This window comes from Daucus carota, chromosome 6 (assembly GCF_001625215.2).
Source record: "Daucus carota subsp. sativus chromosome 6, DH1 v3.0, whole genome shotgun sequence".
Taxonomy (NCBI): Eukaryota; Viridiplantae; Streptophyta; class Magnoliopsida; order Apiales; family Apiaceae; genus Daucus; species Daucus carota.
Genome location: NC_030386.2, coordinates 25,238,722 through 25,245,103, shown reverse-complemented (window position 1 = coordinate 25,245,103; position 6,382 = coordinate 25,238,722). Strand labels below are relative to the sequence as shown.

The following is a 6,382-nucleotide window of genomic DNA, read 5'->3' as shown; positions in this document are numbered from 1 at the left end:
CATTTTATATGGGCCTTTATCAATGTACTGCTTCACTTGTTCTTTGCATGTATTTGTTGTCATTGGATAATAACTTTACAGGGTATCACTTGTACTGGGCCGCAGATCGGTGCTCTTGTTTAGACTAGGGCCAGTTTATTCTGGAATTTGCAGAGGTAATTGTCAATTAAGCCTTGTCATCTTCTATGTGATTTCTTCGCAGCAGAGTTTTATACCATTTTGAGTTTGGTGATCAATTTGATACATTAAGCCCACTTCAGTGACTCGTTTGATTATCAACCATTTCTTATATTACATTTTTATATTACACAACTCTACGAATAACACCAATTCACCAAAAGCGAGTCTGTACACTTATATACACCTACCTCAGTTATATACTTATCAAAATTTACATAATGGGAGATATAATAATTTGAATTTAGGTGCATGCAGATAATTTGCAGACAAAAAAGAGAAAAGCAATGTATAAAGATTAGATAAGATGCATTACAGGAAGCTACTGGTTCTGGTATGCGCACCTTATGAATGCCACTACATAGCTTTCCCACCTTAACTCTATCCGTTAAGAGGGCCAGAACAAACAAAACAAATAATGGAACATGATGTTCATGCATTTTCATTATTGATATCTTTAGGGTATAAAAATCATCGACTTTGATAATAAAGAACTGCTCTTAGTTGACGATAACGTCATAGGCTTTAGTGATTGTCATTGAATTCAAGTTTTTCGGGACATTTGATTGATGACTGAATGATTGAAACAAATCTAGTGAATGGAATTGGAATGTAGATATCGTCACCTGTGTACCCCAGATTGCACTACTCGCGAACCTGAATGTGAAAACACAGCTAATTATCGCACCTTTCTTATGTACATTGCTTTCTAGCGAGCCACTCTAAAATCTTATGGTGCCTTTTTGTTTGCTTGTCATGGTCAGAGTTCCTTATCGCGCTACAACTCTGGAGTGGATGTGTGAGTTATTTGTTTTACGTACAAGTGCCAGAACTGTGAGATGCCAGCAAGTGATGAAAAGGAATTTCAGATTCAGGAATGATCTCTCAGAGTCCAAGGTTCATATTTTCTCATTCTTTTCGCAATATTATCTTGAATAGCATACGTAGGCTGGCTTGCTAGCTCCAATCATCAGAACCACATAAAGATTGCAGTTTGAGTCGATCTTTTATATGAAATAATCAACCAATTCAACAATAAAAATCTGTTTAACATGTATATTTATATATTGGCATAAGTCAGTTTTGAATTCTCTTAACTCGGACAAGAATGAAGTCCCTGCAGCAGGATTCCCGGAATCTAACACAGAACTGAGCTAGGAGATATGACACTTGAAATATAATCATAGTACAAAATTTTCAAATAGTATGACACCAATTAAATGAATTTAAGAACTATGCACTTGACAAGTTTTTAAACTTTCTTACATATTTAATTTGCATAACTATATACTCCATGATATTTCTAAATGCAATGTACAGCAAAGTTTCAGATACATTGACTCTGTTACTTGTTCATGGAATCTGTGGACTTGGTTTAAGCATCAATTGTGAAGTGGTAAAAAAGAGTGACTGTGAATAGAATTTCCAAGCATGACGTGGACATGCTGGAGTGGTTATCGTGTCTATAAATAGACAAGAGCATTGTTGAGTTCCTTCCCTTTGCTCTTTTTTCCTTTCTCCACAGCTATTTCTTCTGATTACTTAACATCGCATGGCCTCTGTGCAACTGTGCTTCCGCCTTTTCAACCACGCTACTTCTGATCGTGCTACACGGTTTGTACATAGATGCATGATACTTAAATACTCATATGTTTATACATTTACTTAAGATGTTATGTACTTTTAATTGTTATATATTTGAGCTGTTTGTTCTAGTAAGAATTGATCAATCAAATTTCAGCAACACTTGAGGGTCGTTTAGATGATGGAATTCCAATCCAGTTAATGAAGATGAGAATGATATTTAAGTACTTTTATCTGGTGCAATTTCTTTTATATAAATGAATTAAATCCAATGATTCAAACAACAGATAAGTCTTTGAATACTTAAAATAAAATTTTGCCTGCTGTACCAGGACTTCATTTGGTCAATCTGTGACTGCTGGAGGAGTGACGTAGAGATGTTTGAGTCCGGGTTTGGAATATAAAGGTATCATCCATAGGTCGAGAGGATTGAGTATCATGTTGAACTTCACGATTAGTTATATGGCAGACAAGGAAATCAGTTCTTTATCAGCCCTTGATCACTTTATAATCTTCATATATAGCATGACCAGATTGTAGTTTGCAAGCAAAGTGCTTCACTGGTACACAATACATATTTATAGTTAATTGAGAGATGGCTATAAGTTTTATCACAAAAGATAGTAAACTTCTTTATAAGTGTCTCTTAACTTATACTTGGCTGTGAAACTCATAATCAGAACAGGGAAACACGCAGAAAAGTATAATATATGTCAACTAAATTTAATTAGGTGGTTCTGTTCTGTATCATTGAAGAATACTAGTCAGAGAACCTTATGATCTATAAGTGATAGCCCTGAACCGTATCCTACTCTTCCTGGTTGCAGGAGGCCTAATCAGTAGTTAATTCATTTCCTTTCCTGGAAATCAGAAGATATTTACATGTATTCATTAGTTTAGCACCAACTGTATGGTTAATTTGATATTTTTGAGATTCTCAGATTCTTTTATATAACAATCTCCGTTTAAATATCCATTATTAAATGACCTGCCACAGCTTATCAGAGATTCATCAACTGTTTACTAGATACATTACATTGTTACTGTAGTAAACATCCTGAGTCACTTGAAGACTTCTGCAAGTAACAAACACTGATAGATAAAGTTTAATAATTGATTAGCTTTAGTATGATAAAATAGCAGAGTAGATTTGCAATACCAAGCTGGAGAGCAAGTGTGTACGTATGGACCAGAAATCTGCAAGGCCGTGGTCTTAATCCATGTAATCAACGTGGAACTTGTTTACATCGTGTAGTGTTTTATATTTGAAATTTCTGTCGTCGTATTAGTGGTTTTGTAACTGTGTCTGATGTAAGAAAAAGAAGTTTGGCTCTCATTGTTTTAATGATATGGAGAGCTGGACCAAATTTTTTTTTACCTAACCTATTCTCATCCAGTAAGATAATGGGGCAAGGATTTTGAAACCTTATCACCTTATGTCAACATTGTAAACACTTGAGAAAGTTAGGGAGCTAATTGTAGGTAACAAAAGATGGCCCTCTCTGTTACTCTGTTCAAGGACTGGATTTCTGAGAAATAAACAGAGTTTACTTGTCCAAGTAACAAACACTGATAGGTAAAGTTTAATAATTGATTAGCTTTAGTATTATAAAAATGCAAGTAGATTTGCATTACCAAGCTGAAGTGCAGGTGTGTATGGACCAGAAATCTGCAAGGCCATTGTCTTTATCCATGAAATCAACGTGGAATTTGAAATTTCTGTCGTAGTAACTGTGTCTGATGTAAGAAAAAGAAGTTTGGGTCTCATTGTTTTAATGATATGGAGAGCTGGACCAAATTTTCCTTTCCCCAATCTATTCTCATCCAGTAAGATGACAGACCAAGATTATTATGAAACCTTATGTCTAGGACTACAATGTAAACACTTGACAGAGTTAGGGACCTAATTGTAGGTAAAAAAAGATGGTCCTTTCTGGTACTCTGTACAAGGATCGGAGTACTGAGAGATGAATAGAGTTGTGGACTGCTACTGCTACTGTTGACAAATAGGTTGCAAATATCATACGGTCATTTCACATTATATCTGAGCTCAAATTCAGCGGAAATGACTCCGCAACCCCTAATATTCTGGCGATAAGTGTTATAAAAATCCCCGATTCAACTGCTTAATCCCGATCAATTTCTTGCGATTTGACCGGCTGATTCGATTTTTAAATCCAGTTAATCTTTATAAGCTTTTCTTAATCAAAGTATTTATAATAATTTATTAAAATTAAAATAATATATTGCTTTAAGCATGAGTAATTGCAAAATTTATAATATATAAAACATATATTTGTTAATTGATAACCAAGGTAGTATAATTAAATATTAAATAATACTTTAATATAAAAATTCATTCAATTTTTGATCTAATTAATCAATTCAATTAATCCTATATTTTCAATTAATTGTAAATCAGTAATTCAATTGATAGGTTTCATTCCCGATTTTTGTAACGCAAGCCGCTACACACAGATGGAAGTTCTAAGCAACATCAGCTGAAATCTTTCTATTTTCGGACAACTATCGTGTGGGATTCGTTATTGTTATCTCTGGTCTAGATGTCCTGTAAAATCCTGTGATTTTATTTATTTATTTAAATATTTTTATTTAATTAGTATTGTTATTATGAGTTAGATATTAGATTTAAATTGTTTGTATTTATATAATTAGATATTAGCATTAATTGGAAGCTTCTACAATTTATTTTGCGTTAGTTATTTGAATAATAAAATAGAGAGAATTCTTTATTCATGGAAAGAAGCGTAGAAATATTATCGAAAATCGAAATCTTCTTGAGAAGACCTTATATTTGGAAATTGGTTTATGACGTGGAGAAAATTGTGACCCAAGTTTGGAACTTCCTATTTACGATTAGGTTTTATGTGCTATATAATAATCCCTTTAGAATCCGAATAAGTCGTACATCAATTTACGTGGACGGGTATGCTCTCTTTTCCTCATTGATTCTAACACGTATATGTTGACTTGAGTTATTGATCTATCGCTCCTTGTCATGTGTATTTGATGTAAATATATCTTATTTGCTTAATTGTTTATGTTGAAATTCGTATATAGTATTTTCTGTGAATCAGTTGGGTTGTAAAAATCGTAGTAAGTTGAAAATTAATCGGATTTTGTTGATTTTGGACATTCTGAAAAGCTCTCTTCGATACCTACAACCTTTGTCTCAGGACGTATTTCGAAATTAGCAGTGCATCTATGCTTAAAATCACATTAGTTGTTACCCTTTAATTCTTAGTCGTGAAACTTTTTTCCCATGTTCAAAAATTCGCTATAAATTGATCGTATGTCGAACATTTACTCATGATACCAATCTGGAAAGCTTGAGATATAATCTTTCGTTATCAGTCATACCTATTTGTTGTTTAAATTGATTTAATTGTCTAAACTGATTTACAAAGATTCAGGGCTGTTTATACTTTTCTGCTGAGTTGTTCCGTGTTTAAAAATTCATATCTCCCTCGTTATTTGCCGTAAAATTGTGATCTTTATCAATTATGAAACCTCTGAGAATGATCTTTAAGTGTATAGTTATAGTCTAATTGATATCAGTTTGTTTGCTTCGTGAAAATCTGCTTTGAATGTAAACTGGTCCTGAGTAAAATTCTGTTGTGTTACTTGAACTTCTAAAATTCATAACTAATTCGTTATCTGTCCGTTTACCATGAATCTTGTCATTTTGGAATCCTTGTTGAATGTACTTTGATTCTCCAGTTGACTATTTTCTAATATTCAGAAGCTATCTTTGATTAATATTGAGATTTGTAACAGCATGCATTGTTATTTGTCTTATTCGGTAATTAAATTGTGTTAATTGTTATTAGTTGTTAAAGTTTAAAATTTGTTAAGACTTGTTATGTGCCTTGCTCTTGATTGTTTAAGCTACATGTTAATTATGTTTTGTTTATTAATTAAATGTATAGGCTTTGTTCGTGTTATTAATTTCGGATTTTAAGTGTCTACTTTGAGGTAAGTACCTTTTGACTTACTTTTTCGAAAGGATATTTTGATTTCGCAAATTTCAGATTTTTGTTATAAGACATAAGAATTTTGTTTCGAAGTTTATAAGATATAAGACATGAGAATCTTTGAAGACCCAGTCTCTACGTTTCGAACCCGTTCGTAGTCTACGCTATAGTTCCGGAACTAGCCTTAGATACCCTTAGTAGGCGCACAAGTGTGCAACTTCAGATACCTATTAAGTGCGCGTGATTATTGAACTTTAGATCTCGGTCACTGGGTAAGTGTGGCAAAATAATAAGAATAAGATCGTGGTCACTGGGAAAGTGTGGCCGTAGAGCAAGACTGTGGTATTTATAAGATTTTTGTTTCTGTTTTTTGTTATGTTTGCTTTTAAAATATAAACTGTGGGTTGGATTTGTTTTTACAAGTGTTTTAAAGTTATAATTGTTTTGAGCAACAATGTTTCATAAAAACGTCCACTGATTTCGAAATTAACTGTGAGTCAAATTGTTACTTGCTGAGCTGTGTAGCTCATCCGTTTTTCTATATTTCAGGTTCTATCACGTGGAAGAATTTTGGGAATAAGAATGAGGACTTTTTGATTCTATGCTTCGTGATTATTTGCATTAGT

General features: G+C 33.1%; 1 long non-coding RNA gene across 1 annotated transcript; it reads left to right on the top strand.

The window, feature by feature from the left end:
- Nucleotides 1-451: 451 nt before the first annotated feature.
- LOC108225066 (uncharacterized) lies at nucleotides 452-2,773 on the top strand. Its single transcript, XR_010284880.1, has 2 exons — nucleotides 452-1,074; nucleotides 1,498-2,773. It is a non-coding gene; the product is annotated as an uncharacterized LOC108225066 (long non-coding RNA).
- Nucleotides 2,774-6,382: the final 3,609 nt, after the last annotated feature.